Source organism: Molossus molossus, unplaced genomic scaffold (assembly GCF_014108415.1).
Source record: "Molossus molossus isolate mMolMol1 unplaced genomic scaffold, mMolMol1.p scaffold_m16_p_8, whole genome shotgun sequence".
Classification (NCBI taxonomy): Eukaryota; Metazoa; Chordata; class Mammalia; order Chiroptera; family Molossidae; genus Molossus; species Molossus molossus.
The window spans coordinates 63435002-63459693 of record NW_023425402.1 but is presented as its reverse complement, the minus strand read 5'-3'; the positions used below and the strand labels follow the sequence as shown (position 1 = coordinate 63459693).

General features: G+C 41.6%; 1 pseudogene; it reads left to right on the top strand.

Annotated features, from left to right (window-relative positions):
* Positions 1-19453: 19453 nt before the first annotated feature.
* LOC118620734 lies at positions 19454-19808 on the top strand (annotated as a pseudogene).
* Positions 19809-24692: the final 4884 nt, after the last annotated feature.

Here is a 24692-nt window from a genome sequence, read left to right as displayed (position 1 = left end):
TCCGCAGGCAGCGCCCAGCCCGGGCCGGACTGCGGGCGGGGTGGCGAGGGTGCGGGCGAGGCGCGGGCTCCGCGATGGCGCCGCCTTCTCCGCTGTTCCCCGCCTCCCTGCGGGCCGGGCGGGCGCCGGCGCCGGCCGGGGCGTCGCTGAAGCAGGCGCCGGGCTGGAGGTCAGCGTCCTGGATTGGCTGCCGGCCAACCCCGCCAGGCCGCCCGGCCTGCGTCACCGCCCCCCCGGGTTTGTGAAGTTGCCCTGACGTGGCAGTTGCTTCGTGGCGGCCGGTCGGAGCGGCGTTGGTCACTGTGCTGCCGCCGCCGGCCCCACGAAGGCGGCTCCGGGGTCTGCAGGAGCGGGCGGCGCCCTCGTCTTCCTGTCGCCCCTGCTCCCCGGAGGCCGACCTTCCGCCGGGCCCATCCGGGGACCCCGGGCGCTCGCGCGTTTTGGCGAGGAGCCGCGCGGTCGGTAGCGGCCCCGGCCGTACCCGCCGCGCGTGGGGGCCCGACCCGGCCTGCGGAGGTCGGAGGGTGGCCCTGGGCTCGGGCGGCACAGTTCCCGGCGCCGGCCGCCCCGCGCTGCGCCGAGTCTGCACAGTGCTTTGTTTTCTGATCCGGTGGCTCTTTGGGGTGGAAACAGTTAAGTAGGGAATTCCAGTGATAAGGGAATTGGGTAGGATTTTTTTTTTTCTTTGTTGACTTTAGAGAGAAAGGAAGAGACAGGGAGAGAGAGAGAGAAACATAGATGAGGGGAACGTGGACTGGCTGCTCCCTGCATGCCCCCCACTGGGGATCTGGCCCACAAGCTGGGCATGCGCCCCAACCCGGAGGGCGACCTCTTGCTGCATGGGTCCATGCTCAACCGCTGAGCCACACTCCTGGCTGGGTAGGATTTTTATAGCAATTTATTTTCAGATAATGGGCCAAGGTGCCAGATTCTTTTAAGCATTGTTGGGGATTAAAAAAAAAAAAAAATTAAAACCTGTCAAAAAATAAAACTAAGGAAATTACATTGAATTTGGGGGGATGCATACACATATGAAAGGCTTATCCTCAAAGGATACACTTCATGGTTCATTGTGGAAAGAGTGGGATGAGAAAAAGAAGACTGGGTTCTGAAAGATGAGGAGCAAGCATTAGGAAAAGAGGATTGGGATGGTGAGGAGCATGAAGAGGGAAGGAAAGATTTCTAGGTGGGATGAAGAGGGTTAATCAGGTTGGGCAAGTTTTACTGTCAAAGATAGAAAACCTTGTTTTTGAAGGGTAGCAGAATAAACACCTCAAAATATGCATCTTTGGCATAAGGATTATTTTGAGAAACAGCAGGCACAGGAGAATCTGAAAACAAAATCTCTTTCTCTTCTCCCTCTGTGTACTTGCAAGAGAAAGTTGACTCTAAATCACTAGAGAATTTGTTTTTTTAATGAACCGTAGTAATCAGTTTATTTCAGAGAGTAATCATTCTTGAACTTACAAGCTCCAGAGGAACAACTTGGTCTTTAAACATACACAAGTACTTCCAGGATGGCTCTGAAGAGAATCCACAAGGAATTGAATGACCTGGCTTGGGACCTCCCAACCCAGTGATTAGCAGGTCCTATTGGAGATGAGATGTTCCATTGGCAAGCTACAATAATGGGGCTAAATGGTAATCTCTATCAGGGTGGAGTATTTTTCTTGACAATTCATTTCCCAACAGATTACCCCTTCACACCACCTAAGGTTGCATTTACAACAAGAAATTATCATCCAAATATCAACAGTAATGGCAGCATTTTGTCTTGATATTCTGTGGTCACAAAGGAATCTTAATGGAGAGGGTGTTACAGGAGAAATCAGTGGGCCAGATGTCCCCATCACTAGTGGGAGTGAGGTTCTTGGGGCACCACTGAAATAACAATTTCAGAAGCCCCCTGGGAGAATAAGATGTGTAAAAGACTTTATTTGTGTGGAGTTACATTCCTTGGGTTGCAAAGTCCCATGTGCCTTAGTCCAGCCCTGGGAAAGGGGCAGCTGGGGCTTTAGCAGAGCTAGAAGCAGGGCCAGTGTCCAGAGTTTCCATTCCATAGTGGAATTGAATCCAGCAGAACATCAGGCTAAATCTAATCCATCAGTCCGTTGTGTGGGTCCCACATGGCCATGAGTCCATGTGGGCAAATGCAGGGTATGGGAACCCCAAAAGTCAGGAGTCTGGTGGGCAGCAAGAGAGAAAGCACTAAAAGTACAAACTTTCTTTGTTCAGGAGATTATGTATCTCAGATTTCTTGAGCTTGCAGTGGCCATGACTATTCTGGCAAGTGTGACTGACAGATACTTCCCCACATCACCCCACACCTTACTGGGCATGTGTCTAAACTGCTTTTTTCCCATTGATCAGAGGGAACAAACCTAGAGTGTTAATCTGTAACTTTCTGGCAACAAATGGCATGCCTATATTATCCAGTCTTCCCTTTTGCGCCTTTACTGTTTAATAATAGCCAGATTATTGTAACGGTATCAAAGGCACTAACAAACTTTACCCTTCCTTACCCACTTTTTCTGTTAACCTCCCATAACTGGCCGGCCTCATCCCCATTTATTTTATTTTATATTTTTGTCGTTAGCCAAAGATGGGCCATCTCAGGCAGTTACTCAGTTTCCCTGGGTATCTCTCATGTGTACATGTGATATACATGTTAATAAACTTCTGTTTGTTTTCTGTCTTCCGCCAAGAACTCAGAAAGGTAGGGGGATATTTTTTTCTCCCCTACATTTTCTATTGTTAAAATTAAGAACCTAAATCTAAAGTGAATTGAGTTTTTGGTATCCGAATTGTATCAGCAACCCTTTGTAAAGAGTGAAGTTGGAACCCTGGCCGGTTTGGCTCAGCGGTTAGAGCATCGGCCTGCAGACCAGAGAGTCCCAGGTTCGGTTCCCGTGAAGGGCACGTGCCTCTGTTGCAGTTTGTCCCCAGCCCCGGTTGGGGTCGTGTGGGTGGCAACCACTAGATGTGTCTCTCCCACATCGATGTTTCTCTCTCTCTCTCTTTCTCCCTCTCTCCCTTCCACTCTATCTGAAGATAAATGCAAAAATGTCCTCGGGTGAGGATAAAAAATAAATAAATAAAAGAGTGAAATTGGAGATGGGGGTGAAAGGGGCAGGAGAGAAGAATAGAATAGAGAACTAATCGTAGTGGCATGCTAGCCATAGTTATAAGAAATGTTTATCATCCTTTGCAATGTTAATCATGGTTGCTTTGTTTTGATTTTAAAAAAGCCCACTCTGACCTGGCTGGGAGCTGTGCACCTCAGGAGTTTACCTCAGGAATGCTGTCCATTCTCCTAATCTGAGGACAAGGGAAACTACCTGACATCATGGAAAGATTAACAACCTGATTATCAGAACACTGGACCTGTGACTGTGACGCACTGGTGAGCAGCCCCTGCAGCCTCCAGCCCACATTCCTCCTAGCTTGCCTATAACCATTTTTCTTTTTTGCCTAACTGCTCTTTCTCTGTGCTTTAAAAGCAGCTGGCAAGTGAGGGTGGGCAGAGCAGATTTTACAGGATGACCCACTGCTCTCCCATACTGCTAACAATATTGGAATAAATACTCATATACAATTCAACCTTGTCTCTGCTTCATTGGCTCAAGTAGTAACAGCGGCCTGGACCCATTCGTTGTCCAGTTTCAGGGGCAGGAAGTGAATAGCTAAAATAAAATTAGATGGTATCTTTAAAACCATTTCATAATGTTGTTTTCTGGAAATTAAACTGATAATCTGTTTGGCCAAGATATGTAAGCAAAATCAAATGTGCTGCTTCATTCATTCTGTTAGAAAAGAAGCAACAGGCCCCAAATGGAGTCACTTGTTCTAAGCCCTGTGTCAGCAAGCCAAGACTTAATACCTAACTTAATTGCAGCTCCAGCCACTCCCAAAAATGTAATTTCAACTGGCCAGTCTGGAATTTCCTGGTCAACACAAGTGAAGTAATCCCTAAACACCCCTTTGGTCCCTTAATGAGGGTGACTTAAGCCTGAAACTATCCACTCTTGTAACAGTGATATGCTTGTCTCTCTGATCCATCTTATTCAAGCCTGAATTGTTCCCATGGCTTCAGGCTAATAGCTCCTGCTTTAGACAGATTAATCATTAGAGGAATTCTACTTGGGGCTTGAGTTTTTACAAATACAGCCCCTCCCATTTTCCCTTTCCTTTGACATAAAAGAACCCTGAACTCCATTGTTTCTTGAAATGGATTTGAGGACCCAAACTTCTGTCTTCTCTAATGGCACCTTCTCGATCAATAAATATTTCCAAACTCTGACATTTTGAGTTTTGGCATTTTAGAGCATCAGGCACACAGATTTTGGATTGGTAACATTCCTTGCTAGAAGTTTCCTTTTCCCACCCCCTTTCTGGCTATAAAAACCGTCCCTTTTCTGCAGCTCAAGGACCTCCTTTCTATTTGCCACCTGGGATGCAGCATGATTCATGAATCATTGAATAATGCCAATTTGATCTTTAAATTTACTCAGTTGAGTCTTGTTTTTTTAACAATTCTTTGTTGGATTTTTTAAAAACTTATCTTTATTATTGAATGTATTACAAATGTCCCTCCTTTTCCCCTTATTGAGCCCCTCCTCCCTCCTCCTGCCCCCCTCTTGCCTTTTCCACACTGGAAAAAAAAAAAGAAATAATACAAATGACAATTAAGAATTAAGAATATATGATGATTGAGCTGAACAGTGAAAGAAGAATAATTTCTCTGTAATATTACATTGTCAAAGAATAAAAACACTGATATCTAATGTTTTTCAGTTTTTTTAACTTATCTTTATTATTGAATATATTACAGATGTCCTCCATTTTTGCCCCCATTGACCCCTCCTCCCTGCTCCCACCCTTTTCTTGCCTTCCCCACACTATTGTCTGTATCCATTGGTTATGCATATATGCATATAAGTTCTTCGGTTTATCTCTTCCTGTCCCCCTGCCCCTTTCCTTTTGAGGTTTCTCAGTCTAAAAATCAATTTGTACTTCTTTTTTTTTTTTCCTTTTCATTTCTGCATTTATCTTCAGATAGAACGGGAGGGAGAGAGGGGAGAAAAGAGAGAGAGAATCATTGATGTGAGAGAAACACATCGACTCATTGCTACCCACACAACCCTAACTGGGGAGGGGACAAACTGCAACCAAGGTACATGCCCTTAGCGGGAACGGAACCTGGGACTCTCTGGTCCACAGGCCGATGCTCTAACTGCTGAGCCAAACCATCCAAGGCAAATTTGTACTTCTTAATCACTTCACCTTTTTCATATCCCCCAAACCCCTGCCCATCTGGCAACCAACAAAAAGTTCTTTGTATCTATGAGTCTATTTCTGTTCTGCTTGTTCAATTGGTTTGTAGATTCAATTGTTGATAGACATGTATTTATTGCCATTATATTGTTCATATTTTTTATCTTCTTCTTCAAGAAGACCTTTAACATTTCATATTATACTAATTTGATGGTGATGAACTCCTTTAACTTTTTCTTGTCTGGGCAACTCTTGATATGTCCATCAATTCTAAATGATAGCTTTGCAGGATAGAATAATCTTGGTTGTAGATTCTTGCTTTTCATCACTTTGAATATTTCTTGCCACTCCCTTCTGGCCTGCAAAGTTTCTTTTGAGAAATCAACTGACAGTTTTATGGGAGCTCCCTTGTAGGTAACTAACTGCTTTTCTCTTGCTGCTTTTAAGATTCTCTCTTTGTCTTTAACCTTTTGTATTTTGATGATGATGTGTCATTATGTGGACATCTTTGGGTTCATCTTGTTTGGGACTCTCTGTGCTTCCTGGACTTGTATATCTGTTTCCTTCACCAAATTAGGGAAGTTTTCTGTCATTATTTTTTCAAATAGGTTTTATTTTTTTTATTTTTTTTTTATCCTCACCCGAGGACATTTTTTTATTTTTTGTTCAGATAGAGTGGGAGGCAGAGAGAGGACGAGAGAGAGAGAGAAACATAGATGTGAAAGGGACACATCTAGTGGCTGCCACCCGCATGACCAACCAGGGCCGGGGACAAACTGCAACCGAGGTATATGCCCTTAGCGGGAACCGAACCCGGGTCTCTCTGGACCGCAGGCCGACGCTCTAACTGCTGAGCCAAACCAGCCAGGGCTAGGTTTTATTTTTTTAAAATGTTTGTTTATTTATTTTTGTTACAGATGTTTCTCGTTTTCCCCCCATTGACACCCTCCTCCCAATCCTGCCACCCCCTCAACATTATTGTCTATGTTCTTGTCTTTTTTTAAAAATATGTTTTTATTGATTTTTTTAGAGAGAGGAAGGGAGAGAGAGAGATAGAAACATGAATGTGAGAGAAAGACATCAATTGACTGCCTTCTGAATGCCCCCTACTGGGAATTGGGCCCACAGCCTGGGCATGTGCCCCAACCAGGAATTGAACCGGCACCCTCTTGGTGCATGGGTCCATGCTCAACCAGTCCATGCTCAACCAGTGAGCCACACTGGCCAGGCTAGGATGCCATTTATTTATTTATTTAATTAATTAATTAATTTTTAAATCCTCACCCGAGGAGATATTTTTACATTTATCTTCAGACAGAGTGAGAGGGAGAGAGAGAGGGAGAAACATCAATGTGAGAGAGACACATTAGTTGCCACCCACACAACCCCTATCGGGGCAGGGACAAACTGCAACCGAGGTACTTGCCCTTGGTTAGACTCAAACCCAGGTCTCTTTGGTCCATGGGTCGATACTCTAACCGCTGAACCAAACTGGCCAGGGCTCTATGTCCTTGTTTATACACACAGTACATGCATATAAGTTCTGTGGTTTATCTCTTCCCCACCCTCCATTCACCTCTTCTGAGGTTTGTCAATCTGTACCCCATTTCCATGTCTCTGGGTCTATTTTGTTTTTCAGCTTGTTTTGTTCATTATATTCCACAAATAAGTGAGATTATGTGATATTTTTCTTTCTCTGTTTGGCTTATTTTGCTCAGGATAATACTTTCCAGTTTCCTCCATGTCGTCTCAAAGAATAAGAGAACTTTCTTACAGCTGCATAGTACTCCATTGTGTATATGTACCATGGCTTTTTTTATCCACTTATCTATTGATGGACTTTTGGGCTGTTTCCAGATCTTGGCAATTGTAAATAGTACTGCTATGAACATAGGGGTACATATATTCTTTATGATTGGTGTTTCAGGCTTCTTAGGATATATTCCTAGAAGTGGGATCACTGGGTCAAATGGCAGTTTAATTTTTAATTTTTTGAGGAGATGCCCTGAATGCGCCTGATCTCGTTAAATAGGTTTTCAATTTCTTGCTCTTTCTCTTCTTTTGGCACCCCCATGATACAAATGGTGGTATGCTTGAAGTTGTCCCAGAGGCTCATTTGTTTGGACTCTTTTGTCTTTTTGCTGTTCTCATTGGGTGTTTTTTGCTTCCTTATATTCCAAATCGATGGTTTGCTTCTTGGCTTTATCAACTCTACTATTGATTCCCTCTAAATTATTCTTTATTTCAGTTAGTGCCTCCTACTGCCAAGCCTGGGGCCACTTAGTGAGAGGTATGGGGCTCGCTGAGGCTAGATGCTGCTTCTTGAGAGAATTTAGGAAAATCTGAAGTAGGAGCCAAGACAGGTCAGTCCTATGGTAAAGCCACTGGAAACAGCTTGGGTGGCCCAAAGGTTGGGTGGGGCAGGGCCTCGGAATCACCAGGGCAGAGCAAACAGTATGAGCCAGGAGTCCCAGATATGGCTCTGGTCTGCAGGCCCCATGGGGGAGGGGCTCACCAAAGGAACAATGGCCTTTGCCCTCACGTCTGTCCATCTGTCCAGAAGAAAGCTGCCTCTCCAGCTCTTACCTCGATGCCAAACAACTCAGTTCTTCCCTGTATGTCTCTGGTGCCTTTCAAGCTGCCTGGAACCTGGAGAGTGCAAGTCCGAGAAAGTCCGTGCACGCACCCTTATGAGAAACTGCCTGGGGCTCCAGAAGCCTCAGCCTCCCTCAGCCTCAGTTCCCGCTGGTTTTTCACAGCCAGAAGTGATGGGGACTTCTCTTCCTGGCACTGGAACCCTGAGCTGGGTGCCTGGTGTGGGACAGGGACCTCTCACTCCTTGGGGAGGACCTTTACAGCCAAGGTATCCTCCTGATACCTGCCACACGTGGCTGTGGGACCAACCTGTCTGTGCCTCCGCCTCTCCCACCAGCTTCTTTTTTAATTTTGTAATTGTAGGACTTCCATTCAGCTTGATTTCAGGTGGTTTTAAATGATAATTGTTATGTAGTTTAGTTGTAATTTTGATGTAGTTGTGGAGGCATTTACCAATGCTGCCGTCTTGACTGGAAGTCAAACAATTCTGTGTGTTGAGTCTTCAAGTTGTCTAACTCTTGATACCCTCTCTGTACTGCAGCTGTGCAAAAGCCTGTGGTTTGTTCCCTAGAACTCACAATAGAGAGGCTTATGAAGCAGGTACTGTCATTCCAATCTGATAGCTGAGGAAACAGTATTGAAAGCACTATGAACTTTGGTTTCAGCATTTAAGTCCATCAGTCAATCTCTGGATGCAATAGCTCCTTGGAGCTCTCCTTTCTTCCTTTCCTCAGAAATGGGGATGTTATAGGACAGTAAGAAGCTAGGAGAATTCCAGGACAAGTGGAATAGGGAAAATGAGACATAGAGTTAAACAGCAGTTTGCAGCCACCTAGTAAATCCTATCTTCCCCAAACAGGGACACTTAAGAGTAAATGGTTTGGCCCAGGCTGGTTTTGCTCAGTGGTTAGAGTGTCAGCGTATGGACCAGAGAGTCCTGGATTTGGTTCCTGCTAAGGATACTACCTCGGTTGCAGTTTGTCCCCACCCCTGTTGGGGCCGTGTGGATGGCAGCCAGTTGATGTGTCTCTCTCACGTTGATGTTTCTCTCTCTCTCTTCCCTCCTCTCTCCCTCCTGCTCTATCTGAAGAAAAATGTAAAAGTGTTCTCGGGTGAGGATTAAAAAAAAAGAGTAAATGGTTTGCACTTCTCCCCAACCAGAGGGTAAACAGTTTAAATCACCCTACTCGGGGAGACAGATAACAGAAATTCCATTAGTACATTTTGTCAACCATACCCAAGGACAGACAAATTCAGAGAAGAAATCTCATGTTGGTACATCAGTATAAAGCTGATGAATAGTCTATTGATCCTCCCCTAAGCACCCAGCTTTTAGAATTCCTGTAAAAGAAGGTCCCAGTGTGCTCTCCCTCCAGGGAGCATGCCCATGCCATTCCCTTCCCCCTCTTCTTCCCCCACAGCCACATGTCTCCTGAACGCCAAGGGATCCCAGGAGATTTGCAAGCAGGGGAGCAATGGGCAGCACCAGCTCCTCCTGGGCTAACCTCCCGAATCTGTCTCCAATGGCTCCCTTCTCTCTGACTTTCCAGTGAGCCAAAAAGGCCCAGCCTGGGCTCTCCTGCTGTTTCTTCGAGGCCCTTTCTTGTCTCACTGTCCTCATTGTGTTTTTGCTGCAGTAGATAAATTCTTGCTTGCTTTTCTATACTTCGTCTCTTGATTGAAATCTTTCCTTGAAGAAGACAGGAACTGAGGTCTCATCATCTCACCAGAAACAGGGATGTTTTGCTTTTCTTTCTTTTAGAAGCCACCACCACCTACTCTGTTCCTTGGGGGCTCTTCTCACAGGACTGGCTCAGTAGGAATTATAACCTCTCTTTCTTCGTTAGAAACAAACAAAATCAATTCTGACAATTTAGTTATGAGCACATGTTAAAAACGTATTACAGCCCGGTTGGTGTGGCTCAGTGGTTGAACATTGACCCATGCACCAAGAGGTCGCGGTTCCATTCACAGTCAGGGCACATGCCCAGGCTGTGAGCCAGATCCCCAGTAGGGGGCATGCAGGAAGCGGCCAATTGATGTTCTCTCTCTTTGATGTTTCTATCTCTCTCCCTCTCCCTTCCTCTTTCTCTACAATCAATAAAGAAAAAAAAACAAAAAACCTTAAAAAAATTACAATCTTGCTGTAAAAGCAAATACTTCTAGCAAGCCAGTTCAAAGGTTTTTCTCAGCAGAGACATATTTACAAGGGAAAAAAAGAGTATTTAGATGCAAAAAGAAGAGTAATTCTTGACTGTCAGCTTGGTGAGAGAGGAGCTAGTTTCTCCAAACCATTAACTTTATCCAGAAATAGCTTATATATTATCAGGTTCTATCCAAGATCAAATTTGGAATAATTTTTCATTTACATTTGGTAGTTCTAAAGAAAATTCCTTTTTCTCTGAAGGGTTTTTTCCCTTAAAAAGCAGACTCAGGAGATAACAAAAATAACAAAAGATGTTTAAAGTGTTTCTGAATCTTAAATAAATGTCTTAGAACCACAATCCTTGACCTTTATAGTTCCTTTTTTCCTTTGAGAGTAACTAGAAGCCCTGTGAAGTACAGGTTCCTCCCCCATCACCATTTGCATCATGGAGCAAGGCCTGGACTATAGTTGTTGAGCATCTACTATGGATTGGATTCTGTATTGGGCTCTTGATAGTATGTAGCAGTTCAGAAAAGGTCACCACTCGATGTGCCCCTGTGGTATGCAGACTGTTTTGAGCTAAAGCCAACTTTAGCCTTGGGCTGAAGAGAAACTCTGCCCCTCCCTTAACTACCTAGAAGAACTTGAATTAAGGGTCTTGCTCATAATAAGAGATTATCAGTGATAGCCTTTTTGACCCACCAAAATTTTATTTACTAAATATCTGTTCTTATCATCCTGCAATGACTCTTTGAAGCCCCCAATTACCTCATCCCTAGCACAGAATGTCTTATACACCTAGATCGCCCCTTTCTATCTCTGAACCTCTTGTGGATTTGGGGGTTTGTGACTCTGTCATGTATGCAGAGTTCCTGTATGTATTAAATTTGGTTATTTTCCTCTTGCTAATCTGTCTGATGTCTACTTGATTATTAGACTGGCTGAAAGAACCTTGATGGTAGAGAAAAATTTCTTCCTCCTCCATGCATACATTAATTCACTTCTTCTTTTTTTTTTCTTTTTCTTCAATTTTTATTAACTTACAATTTATTTTTGTTACAGATGTTTCTTGTCCCCCACCCCAGACCTCCTCCTCCCCATCCTGCCCCCCCACCCCCCTAGCATTGTTGTCTATGTTCATTGATAATGCATACATGCATATAAGTTCTTTGGTTCATCTCATCTATCCCCACCCTACCCCCTTACTCTGAGGTTTGTCAGTCTGAACCATACTCCATTCTAATGTCTCTGGGTCTATTTTGTTCATCAGCCACCTTGTTCATTATATTCCACAAATAAGTGAAATCATGTGGCATTGGTCTTTCTCTAAATGGCTTATTTCACTTAGCATAATACTCTCAAGGTCCCTCCATGTTATCTCAAAGGATAAGAGATCTTTCTTTCTTACAGCTGCATAGTATTCCATTGTATATATGTACCACAGCTTTTTTTTTTATCCTCACCAAAGGACATTTTTTTTTGCATTTATCTTCAGATAGAGCGGGAGGGAGAGAGGGGGGAAGAGAGAGAGAGAAACATCAAAGTGAGAGAGACACATTGACAGGCTGCCACCCACACAACCCCAACCAGGGCTGGGGACAAACTTCAACCAAGGTACATACCCTTAGTGGGAACTGAACCTGGGAATCTCCAGTCCGCAGGCCAATGCTCTAACTGCTGAGCCCAACTGCCCAGGGCTGTACCACAGCTTGTTAATCCACTCATCTATTGATGGACACTTGGGCTGTATCCAGATCTCGGCAATTGTATATAGTGCTGCTATGAACGTAGGGGTACATATATTCTTTCTGATTTGTGTCAGGCTTCTTAGGATATATTCCTAGAAGTGGGATCACTGGGTCAAATGGCAGATCAATTTTAAATTTTTGAGGAAACACCATACTGTTTTCCATAGTGGCTGCACCAGTCTGCATTCCCCTTTTCTCCACACCCTCGCCAACATTTATTGTTTGATGATTTGTTGATGGCAGCCATTCTGGCTGGTGTGAGGTGATACCTCATCGTTGTTTTAATTTACATCTCTCTGATGATTAGTGATGTTGAGCATTTCTTCATATATCTCTTGGCCATTTGTATGTCCTGTTTGGAGAGGTATGTGTTTAGCTCCTCTGCCCATTTTTTAATTGGGTTCTTTGTCTTCCTTATGTTGAGTTGCATGAGCACTCTATATATTTTGGAAATTAACCCCTTATCTGATATATCATTGGCAATTATGCTTTCCCATACAGTGGGTTCCCTTTCCATGTTGATGGTTGTTTCTTTTGCTGTGCTTTTGAGTTTGATGTAGTTTCATGTTTTCATTTTTTCCTTTGTTTCTGTTGTCTTAGGTGATGTATCAGTGAAAATTCTGCTGCGTATGATGTCTGAAATTTTGTTGCCTATGTTTTTTTCTAGGATTTTTATAGATTCATGAGTCACATTTAAGTCTTTTATCCATTTTGAGTTTATTTTTGTGTATGGTGTAAGTTGATGGTCTAGTTTCATTTTTTGTGCACGTAGCTGTCCAATTTTCCCAACACCATTTATTAAAGAGGCTGACTTTACTCCATTGTATGCTCTGGCCACCTCTGTCAAATATTAATTGAGCATAATGTTTTGGGTCAGTTTCTGTGTTCTCTGTTCTATTCCATTGATCTATATACCTGTTCTTGTGCCAGTACCAGGCTGTTTTGGTTATAGTAGCTTTGTAGTATAACCTGATATCCGGAATTGTGATCCCACCTACTTTGTCCTTCTTTTTCAAGATTGCTGTGGCTATTTGGGGTCTTTTTTGGTTCCATGTGAACTTTTGAAGTATTTGTTCTAGTTCTGCTAAATATGTCATTGGTATTTTGATAGGGATTGCATTGAATCTATAAATTGCTTTGGGTAGTATGGACATTTTAATGATGTAAATTATTCCAATCCACGAACAAGGTATTTGCTTGCACTTTTTTTATATCTTCCTCTATTTCTTTTTTCAATGTCCTGTAGTTTTCTGCAAATAGGTCCTTTACTTCTTTGGTTAAGTTTATTCCTAGGTATCTTAATTTTTTTGCCACAATGGTAAATGGGATTGTTTTTTTAGTTTCTCTTTCTGTGAGTTCATCATCGGTGTATAAGAATGCTGTTGATTTCTTGACATTAATTTTGTTTCCTGCTACTTTGCCAAATTCATTTATTAAGTCTAGTAGATGTTTGATAGAGTTTTTAGGGTTTTCTATGTATTATAGCATGTCATCTGCAAATAGTTACAGTCTCACTTCCTCCTTTCCAATTTGGATCTCTTTTATTTTTTCTTCATGTCTAATTGCTGTGGCTAAGACTTCCAGTACTATGTTAAATAAGAGTGGTTAAAGTGGGCATCCCTGTCTAGTTTCTGTTCTTAAGGGAAATGCTTTTAGTTTTTGCCCATTGAGTATGATGTTGGCTGTAGGTCTTTCATACATGGCCTTTATTATGTTGAGAAAAGATTCCTCTATTCCCACATTGCTGAGCATTTTTATCAGAAATGGGTGCTGGATTTTGTCGAATGCTTTTTCAGCATCTATTGAAATGATCATATGTTTTTATCTTTCATTTTGTTTATATGGTGTATCACATTTATTGATTTGCAAATATTGTACCAGCCTTGCATCCCTGGGATGAATCCCATTTGGTCATGGTGAATAATTTTTTTGATGTATTGCTGGATCCGATTTGCTAGTATTTTGTTCAGGATTTTGGCATCTATGTTCATCAGGGATATTGGCCTGTAGTTTTTTTTTGTAGTGTCTTTTTCTGGTTTTGGAATTAAGATTATGCTGGCCTCATAAAATGAGTTTGGAAGTCTTCCTTCTTCTTGAATTTTTTGAAATGGTTTTAGGTATGAATGGGTATTAGATCTTCTTTGAATGTTCAGTAAAACATTCCCATGAAGCTGTCTTGACCTGGGCTTTTGTTTGCTGAGAGAGTCTTGATTATATCTTCAATTTCCTTAGTTGTTATTGGTCTGTTCAAGTTTTCTATCTCTTCCCGGTTCAGTTTCCGGAGACTATGTGTTTCTAGAAATTTGTCCATTTCGCTTAGATTGTCAAATTTGTTGTCATATAATAGTTCATAGTATTTGTTAATGATCTTTTGTATTTCTGTGGTGTCAGTTGTTACTTCTTCTCTTTCATTTCTCAGTTTGTACATTTGGGTTCTCTCTCTTTGTTTCTTGGTGAGTCTAGCTAAGGGTCCATCAATCTGGTTTATCTTTTTGAAGAACCAGCTCTTTGTTTCATTGATCCTTTGAATTGTTGTTTTTTGTTTGTTTGTTTGTTTGTTTGTTTTGTCTCTATGTCATTTATTTCTGCTCTGATCTTTACTATTTCCTTCCTCTACTTGCTCTGGGGTTTTCTTTTTGTTTGCTTTCTAGTTCTTTAAGTTGTGAGGTTAGATAGTCAATTAAGAATTTTTCTTATTTCTTGAGGTAGGCCTGTAGTGCTATGAACTTCCCTCTCAGAACTGCTTTTGCTACATCCCATAGATTTTGTGTCGTTGTGTGTTCATTTTCATTGGTTTCCAGAAAGTATTTAATTTCTTCCTTGATCTTCTTGGCAACCCATTCATTGTTTAATAACATGCTACTTAGCCTCCATGTGTTCCAATGTCTTTGCATGTTCTTGTTGCAATTAATTTCTAGTTTCATTGCATTGTGATCTGAGAAGATGCTTGATATGATTTCAGTCTTCTTGAACGTGTAGAGACTTAGTTTGTGCCCTAACATGTGGTCTAGCTTAGAGAATGTCCCATGTGCACTAGAGGAGAATGTGAATTCTGTGGTTTTGGGGTGTAATTCTCTGTAGATATCTGTTAAATCCATTTGGTCTAGTGCTTCATTTAGAGTCTCTGTTTCCTTGCTAATTTTTTGTCTAGAGGATCTATCCAGTGATGTCAGCAGGGTGTTGAAGTCCCCTGCTATGATTGTATTGCTGTTGATTTCTCCTTTGAAGTCCTCCAGAAAATTTTTAATATATTTTGGTGCTCCTATGTTGGGTCCATATATGTTTACCAAGGTTATATCTTCCTGATGGATAGATCCTTTCAATAGTATGTAGTGGCCTTCTTTGTCTCTAGTTATGGTTTTCATTTTGAAATCTATTTTATCAGACATGAGTATTGCTACTCCAGCTTTTTCTTTCTTTCCATTTGCTTGGAAGATTTTTTTCCATCCCTTCATTTTCCACCTATGTGAGTCTTTTGTTGTGAGGTGGGTCTCTTGTAAACAACATATATATGAGTCATGCTTTCTTATCCAATTAGCTACTCTGTGTCTTTTTATTGGAGCATTCAATCCATTTACATTTAAGGTGATTATTGATATGTACTTAATTATTGCCATTTTTGTCTAGTGTGGCTATGTTTTTCTTTCTATTTCTTCTACTAATTACAGCAGTCCTTTTAACATTTCTTGCAGTGCTGGTTTGGTGCTAATATATTCCCTCAGCTTTTTTTTTGTCTGGGAAGTTCTTTATTTGACCTGCTATTTTGAATGATAGCCTTGCTGGATAGAGTAGTTTTGGATTTAGATCTTTGTTTTTCATGACCTTGATTACTTCATGCCACTCCCTTCTGGCCTATAGTGTTTCTGTTGAGAAGTCAGCTGAGAGCCTCATGGGGTTTCCTTTGTAGGTAACTTGTTGCTTATCTCTTGCTGCCTTTAGGATTCTCTCTTTGTCTTTAATTTTTGACATTTTAATTACTATGTGTCTTGGTGTGGGATTGGGTTTTTCTTACTTGGGGCTCTCTGTGCTTCTTGAACTTGAATGCCTTCTTCCTTCATCAAGTTAGGGAAGTTTTCTGTCACTATTTCTTTAAATATATTCTCTAACCCTTGCTCATTTTCTTCTTCGAGGACTCCTATGCTGCAAATGTTGTTACGTTTCCAGTTGTCCCACAGTTTTCTTAAGCTGTCTTTCTGTTTTTTTATTTTTTATTTTTTTCCTTTTGATTTTCTGATTGGTTGATTTTTTTCTACCCTGTCTTCTAATTCACTAATCCAGTCCTCAGCTTTGTCTACTCTGCTGGTTATTCCTTCCAATGTGTTCTTTATTTCTGCTATGTCATTCTTCATTTTCACTTGGTTGTTTTTCAATATTTCTGTATCTTTACTCATGGTGCTGAGGTCCTTACTCATGCTGTTGAGCTTCCTGAAGATCATGGCTCTGAATTCTAAATCGCTTAACTGCATTTCATGTATCTCATCTTCAGTAGAGTTCTCTTGTTCTTTCATTTGGGATTTGTTTCCTTATTTCACCATTTTGGCTATCTCAGTGGGTTTTGGAGCCTGCCAAATTTTCCCTGTGGTTGTTGGTGTTCTGCTGTTTATGGCTCCCTCTACTTGGTTTGGATGAGTGTGGGAGGATCCACGTTAAACACCACTGTCAAGTCTTACTTTCCTGCGTAGATTTGTAAGCCCAGGAAAGGTTCGGTTATCCTCTAGCTTTTTTACTGGAGGCTATTAGTCTCAGTTACTTGATGCACCTTGGGTTGTAGGCCTCAGCTGAATAAAAAACTCTCTCAGGTGTTCAGCACAAGAGGATTTCCAGAGGGTGGGGCAGATGCTGGTTGTTAATGAGCCTCAATTTGCATTTCTTTGGCCCAGCTGGGTGGGGTTAAATCTCTGAGGAAGGGGCTACTGCTTCTCCCCAGAGCTCTAGGAAGGAACAAGATGGCCACCACTCTATGTGGCCATAACTCAGCCAAAACTCTGAGTGCCTTCCAAAACCCGAGTGTCCCCACACAGTTCCAGCCCAGTCCGGCCTCCCTCTGCTGGAGCCCAAGGTGAGTGGCTGTAGCCAATTTAGTGCTCTGTCCCAGCCCTCTGTGCTGTGGAGCCAGCTTGGGATTTTAACCCTGAGGAAGCTGCTCACAGCTAAAACTGCTGCTTTCCATGGGCCCCCAGCCCACTCTCTCATGTCTCCACAGACCTACCAGGCTCGATTCAGTGTCCCTAGTTATATGGTTCGCTCCAACTGCTTTTCTGTTGCTTTCTCCCGATGATTTGTCTTTATTTTAGTTGTAATTTCAGTTTGGTCGTGGGAGAACCTCTGTGTAGCTTTCATTCACTCCGCCACCATTTTGGAATCTGGACTATTAACCGCAGAGCACAGATTGAGCAACACCAGGAGTCAGTTTACTTATTCTTCTTAACAGCCCTGGCAGTGGCACAGATTATTGTTGACAAAAATTCCAAAAGAAATTGAAAGAGAGTTTTATTCATATATTATTCACAAATCAAAGAATATAGCCCTTGGTATGAATCAAAGATTTGTTCAGGGTTCAGGGGCTGGGGGAGAAGAAGTTTTTTTAAAAGGAGAGGGCTGCTAGGGAAAGAAGGTTATAAACTTACATCATTCATGTTCTGACTGATGGGGGCAACTGAACTTTCAATGATAAAAACAATGGGTATCATATGATTAAGCATTTCTCACTGTCCTAGTTTCAGTTCAGGCTCACAGAACAAAGGCTTTTGGTCAAGCAGTTCCAATACAGGGGGTGTTGCTTATCAACCACATGGGAGTACAATTATCAAACAGTGCAGTCAGCTCAGGGGGTTGCTTGCTCTGCCAACAGTTTCAGAGCCCCAAGGGTAAAGCTATGCTTGGTAAGCAGCTCCAGAGTTCAAGCTGCAAAAATCCAAATGTTGGGCAATAATATAAGTGATGATATTAAAATTCTTATATGTCCTCAATATTACACCTATTTTACAGATGAAGACAATTGATGTCTCAGAAAAATCAAGCAATTTACTTAAATTCTCAGTTTTTTAACTACAATTTTTTTTTTTATCCTCACCTGAGAGCATTTTTCCATTTTTTGTTCAGACAGAGTGGGAGGGAGAGAGAGGAAGAAAGAGAGAGAGAAACATCAACGTGAAAGGAACACATCGAGTGGCTGCCACCCACATGACCAACCAGGGCCAGGGACAAACTGCAACCAAGGTACGTGCCCTTAGCAGGAACCAAACCTGGGTCTCTCTGGACTGCAGGCTGACACTCTAACCGCTGAGCCAAACTGGCCAGGGCTTAACTACAATTTTTTTAAAATATGTTTTTATTGATTTTTTAGAGAAAGAGGAAGTGAGAGAGAGATAGAAACATCGATGTGAGAAAGAAACATTGACCAGCTGCCTCCTGCATGCCCCCCACTGGGGATTGAGCCCACAACCTGGGCATATGCCCTGACCGCGAATGGAACTGGGACCTCTCAGTCCATGGGATGACACTCAGTCCACTGAGCCACACAGACTGGGCTTAGCTACAAATTCTTAAACTTCTGGCATATTATTTTATCATACTGATGAAAAAAATGTTTTCTAGATTCTCATTTATGTCTTGATTTGATTTGAATACTTTGAAATTTATTTTACACAGGTTGTTAAACTTTCATTGATTTATTCAAGGCTACTTATCTAGAAAGTGGAAAAAGTCCAGGCTTTCCAACTCTGAAATCTGCATTGCTTTCACTATGGTAAAGAGGTATTGGGCTATTTGTTTCATGCAAGGCCTTTTTTTTTTTAAACCACCATTTGAAAACAGGGATATTTCTTAGAACCTCAGAGCTATTCTTGGACTTTAAGATATTTATTCTTCATCATTTAAAACATTTTTCAAAAATGTCTTTCTTGATCATAAAAGTAATTCATGATTGGTGTTCAATATTTGGAATATGAACAAAATGCAAATCTCCCATAATTCTCCTACTCAGAAATGGCCATGATGAACATTTTGGTGTATTTACCTTGAGCCTTTATTTATAAAGCGTAAGTATTTGAACAGAGTTTAAATGCCATTGTATATACTATTTTATACTAAAAATACCTGCCATCAGCTAACTGGTGTAAACCAAGAAAGAGGTTTAGCTAAAAGAAAACAAAGAAATATCAGGGCTTATAAAGGCTCCTTCTCAGTCTGGCCCTCTTTATGTAAGTGCAGGATTCTGGTTAGGTCAATTGGGATTGGTTGAATTTAACCTGGTTGGCAAGATGGATGGCTCATTTCAAAGTGAAGAATGTAGCCCTGGCCAGGTTGGCTCAGCTGTTAGAGCGTCAGCCCACAGACTGAAGGGTCACAGGTTTGATTCCCAGGCATATACCTGTGTTGCAGGTTTGATCCCTGACCCCAGTCGGGGTCGTGCGGGAGGCAACCAATCAATGTGTTTTTCTCACATCAATGTTTCTCTCTCTCTTTTTTCCTCCCTCCCTTCCACTCTATCTAAAAATCAATGAAAAAGTATCCTCAAGTGATGATTAACAACAATAACAAAAAAGAAAGAATGTAGATGATATGTTTGTGATGGTGAGGAAGAGATAAAGTCCAGGCATGGCTGGGTTTAAAACTTTAAGGAGAGCTCTTTCTGCCATCCTGGAGCCTATGGGGGCCTGCTGGGAACAAGACTTGTATAATGACAAATATGTGAGGAAGGCTGTGGTCCAAGGCCTTTTTTGCTGGCTATAAACAGGGTCTCCGGAACCAGAGGGAGCACACAGCCCTTCTTAAAATTGAAGGTGTTTATGCTTGAGATGAAACTCAGTTCTATCTAGGCAAGAGGTGCTTATGTGTGCAAAGCAAAGAACAACACAGTGACTCCTCCTGGCAAAGCAAACAAAACCAGAGTAATCTGGGGAAAGGTAACTCATGCTTATGGAAACAGTAGCATGGTTTGTTCTAAATTCTGAAGCAACTTTGCTGCTAAGGCCATTGGACACAGAATCTGTGTAATGCTATATCCATGTTATGAGGATTTAAACTTACTGAAAAGTAAATAAAAGTGGAGAAAAACAAGTTTATGGTGAACATGCTGGGTGGAAAGTAAGACAAAGTTTTAAAAAAATTTATTTTTTCTTTATTGATTTTAGAGAGAGAAAAAAGGAGAGGGAGAGAGAGAGAGAAACATCGATGAGAAAGAACATCAATTGACCACCTCCTGCATGCCCCCCACGGGGGATTTGGCTCACAACCTGGGCATGTGCCCTGATGGGGAATGGAACCAGTGACCTCTTGGTGCATGGGTCGATACCCAACCACTGAGCCTCACTGGCCAGGCAAGACAAACTTCTTCAAGGCCCTGGCTCCATTTATTTCCCCTGGCTTAAGTGGCTCCACTTTGGCAAACTGTTCACACTGGATCACTTGTTCTGCATTATCAGGGCTATTATCACTGATACTTAGACCGACAGCATGAATTGACTAATTTTACACCAGTGTCTTCCTACTGTATAATTAAAAATGAAAAATAGCTTGGAAAGCCATAGGTGGACTTTACTGTAAACACTGTATGAATTCCTTTGAATATTTATAATAAGAGTATTTTTATTTTTCATAAAAAAAACAAACAGCACCTGCTATAGTTTTATTCTAGTTTTTCCTCACAGGATTTTCCCTTTGGTGGGTTACTAAAAAGAGGACTAATTTTCCCATGGGGATGTAGCTGGTAGTAATGTTAGGAGATATTGTCAGCGACACAAGTTTTAACTTTGGTTACCTTAACAAAAATGTCAGGAAGGAGTTCTTTGGTGCGCCCCACCCTGCAGCGTTGCAAGTCTGACAGCTGTGCATTTGCTTACCGTGCGGTGCCTGGCAGAGGGAGCCAGGAGAGAGAATGACTCTTCATTTTTCCCTTCTCAGTTTTGATGTTCAAGGTATGTCTTATCTGCTCATTCTATTTTAACACTGTTCTAAACTGTATTCCAGAAGAAAATATTATTGAGATATCAAGTGAGTATATTTGAAAACCAGTGGCGTGTTAACAATACTAGTTTAGTAGGTGTCTTCCACCAGAAGACTTATACCTCATTTGATTTCTTTATTGTTGAAAGTATTACAGATATCCCTTCTTTTTTCCCCTGTTGACCCCCTCCTCCCCACTCCCACCCCCTAACTTGGCTCAGTGGTTAGAGTGTCGGCCTGTGGACCAATGAGTCGTGGGTTCAATTCTGATCAAGGGCACGTACCTTGGTTACGGTTCGTCCTCTGCCCTGGTCAGGGTCTTGCAGGAGGCAGCCAGTCAATGTGTCCCTCTCACATCTCTCTCTCTCTCTCTCTCTCTCTCCATCTCTCCCATTCTATCTGAAGATAAATAGAAGAAAAAAAATGTCCTTGGGTGAGGATTGAAAGAAAAGGTTTATCCCATAATAAGCAAAAGAAGTATTTTCTAAATGCAGTCATAAATAGTTGTTTGCAACAATATTAAACTCATGTTTACTGTGGTTTTCTTTAAATTTATGTCTTTTCTTGGAGACCCAACTTGCTACCTAGCTTTGAATTATCTGACATTTCTCCCTAAATTAAAGTTCTTGGTATTAGGGGTGAGGAACAAGAAAGCTACTTTGTATTATGCTTTTGCTTTATTTGCATGGATTACATTTCTTAGTGGGGTGTTTTCTTCTTTTTTTCATATTACAGGTGTTTTAAAATTAGCAACAAAATTTACAACTCATGTTTCTTACTCCTTGGTTCTAGAACTGATGAGTTTGACAAGAGATATTTCAGTTTCTAAATTTAGCCCTAAAGGAAACACCTGCAACTAAGATGAAACTGGGTTGCCCATCAGTGAAAGAACAGCCCTTCCTGAGATAGCTCAGGCACAGCTAGTCTCCTTCCGAGTCCTCTCCCAAGGGCTCTCCTGGGCACTGTGCCTGGGCCACTCTTTTTTTTTTTTTCTTAATTCTTTTTTCTTTATTGATTTTAGAGAGAGAGGAAGAGAGAGGGAGAGAGAGAGAAAGAAACATTGATGAGAGAGAACATCGATTGGCTGCCTCCTGCATGCCTCCCACTGGGGATCTGAGTCACAACCTGGGCATGTGCCCTGACTGGGAATCAAACCAGCGACCTCTTGGTCCATGGGTCTACGCTCAACCACTGAGCCACACTGGCCATCTGCCACTCTCTTTATGCCTTTTGTGTGTCTCCATATCCTGTCACCCCAATTTGTCATTCTCTGGACCCTTTTTGTCCACTTGCTAACTGATGAAACTTTGTCACCTAAAAACTAGTCTGAATAGCTTAGAACTGTTCCTTACCTTAAAAGTAGTTTCAGTTTCTATTCACTGGAAAGGAAAATGCAAAATGACAAAAACTACTGAGTTCAATACTTTGAAACAAATTTGTATTTTATTTACTACTAAGCATCCACAAACTTCCCCCCCCCAAAAAATAGTTCATAGATATGTGAAACATTCTTCAGTGTACAGAGAATGCTCAGTGCACACATAAACTGTGGAGCTTACTAAACTGTGGAAATTCTGCAGCCACAGGATATTTCGGCTATATTAACGTCTGTAGAACCAACATCCGTACTGCTGCTTCCCCTTAAAATACACTTTACAAGTACAGGCAAACTGAATAATAACCAACTCATCAACTTCTAAAAAGCAGCCCTGGACTTCCCTACGGTGTATTCTTTAAGCGCACGCATACACACACACACACACACACACACACACACACACACACACACACCCCAAAAGGTGGAGGTATGCCACACTCCATCTGCCTTCTAGCGTCTTGTGAGAAAATAGCTGAGGTGTCTGACTTCCCGGAAGTTGAAGTTGGTTTTGGGTGCAGATGTTCGTAAATGGAAATATATACCTTATATGCCAGAATAGGAATAGAGAACAAGCATTGGAGATTATTATTAGTTGGCTTTTTAAAAAGTAACTGAAAAGAGGAATACAGAAATACTTATTTGTGGAGATTATGAACATGCAGGAGGGAAGAAAAACCTGTCCTAATGTTTAACAAATGGTTCTTGAAACTCAGTAAAATCTCCACTGAGAGCATCCTACTCAATTTAAAACATGTTCTATCTTAAATAACTAGATGGGAACTTAGGTGACTCACAGTGTTGTTCCAATGATAAAGACCCTGCTTAGAAGACACCTGAGAAGAATTTAAATTATTTCAGTGAGGAAAAAGCAATTTTTCTAAATTAGTACTGTTTTGGGGTTTTTGGTTGTTGTTTTTTAAAATATATTTTAATTGATTTTTAGAGAGAGAGGAAAGGAAAGGGAGAGAGAGATAAAAATATCCATTGGCTACCTTCTGCATGCCCCCTCCTGAGGATTAAGCCTGCACCAGAGGCATGTACCCCAACCAGGAATTGAACCAGTGACCTCTTGGTGCATGGGACAATACTCAATGCACTGAGCCACACCGGCTGGGCTAAATTAATACCATTTTGTATAGTTTGTAGCAGTAAATGTGAATAAGTATTTAAATGTCTAAATTAATAAATGGTTTAAATAGACTTTTTAATTATTTAATTTATATCCATAAAATTATAAATTAAATAATGTATATTTGAAAAGCTATATAATCAAGTTGAAAAGTGACCCTAATATTCAAGGGTGTGTGTGTGTGTGTGTGTGTGTGTGTGTGTGTGTGTGTTTGGAGGAGTGGAGGAAGGAGGAAAGCTCTCCCAGGTGACAAGCCTAGTCCTCCACCATCTGCCCTCATCATCCCCTTTAACAACTGCAGGCCAAACATTGTCTCCCAAATTATAAGAATTGCCTAGGGTGCTTGTTTAAATACAGATTCCCTGACCTCTGCCCAGAGATTGATTCTTCAAGAAGACTGGGGTAGAGATAGAAATTTGTATTTTTAGGCACCCTAGATGATCCTTAAGATCAGGTAACTTTGTGAAAGACTGGCTTAGGGCATTAAATGAAACATTTTGACATGAGTTTGAGGTACCATTTCTTGCTCATTATTTTATTTTATTTTTTAATCCTTACCCGAGGACATTTTTGCATTTATCTTCAGATAGAGCGGGAGGGAGAGAGAGAAACATCGACGGGAGAGAGAGAAACATCGATTGGCCACCTCCTGCATGCCCCACTCTGGGGATTTGACCCACAACTTGGGCATGTGCCTTGACTGGGAATCAAACCAGCAACCTCTTAGTGCATCCGTCAATGCTCAACCACTGAGCCACACCAGCCAGGTGGGCCTTAGTTTTTTACGTTGTTTTGGGGGATGAGAAAAATCCCCTTGCCTCAGCAGCTTATTAGTACAGATTGAGGAAGCACGGTTAATGCCACATCCACCTCACTCCTCCACCCTGAGTTTAGAGGCTAGATCATCAGCTCCCGTTCAAGGGGAAGGGGCTTGTCCAGCTGGTTCTCGGGAGCATCAGAATAGCACACAAGCGCAAACTTGTGGATTCTTGATATTGAATAAGACTGATATCATCTGAATTAACAAAGGACCCCATTGAAGTTAGATATGGACTCATGAATTACTAAATTCCAAGTAGAGTTAATTACGTATTATAGTTAAAGGTAGAAGCTATAATAATAGACGATCCTATCAGGACTGCAGCCCCTTGAGAACCCCACTTTTAAATACAACCCAGCATACAAAAACATCCAAGGGATGGCAGTGAAAAGTAAAACTGCTCTGGTAAACGCAATAGAAAGCCCAACCAAATGAAAGAAAAATTCAATAACTTGATCAGAATTTACCACGTGTTTCTTAAGATCTTAAAATCAAGAGAGAGAAGGAAAATACTTTAGGCTAGAGAGAAAATCCTCAGGATCTCTGATCTGGCCCATGGGCTCACTCTAGCAGTGCTTTACAAATTGCAGGGCATGACCCATTAGAGAATTGTGAGATCTTTTTTTTAAAAAGATATAAAAGAACCCAGTGGTGTG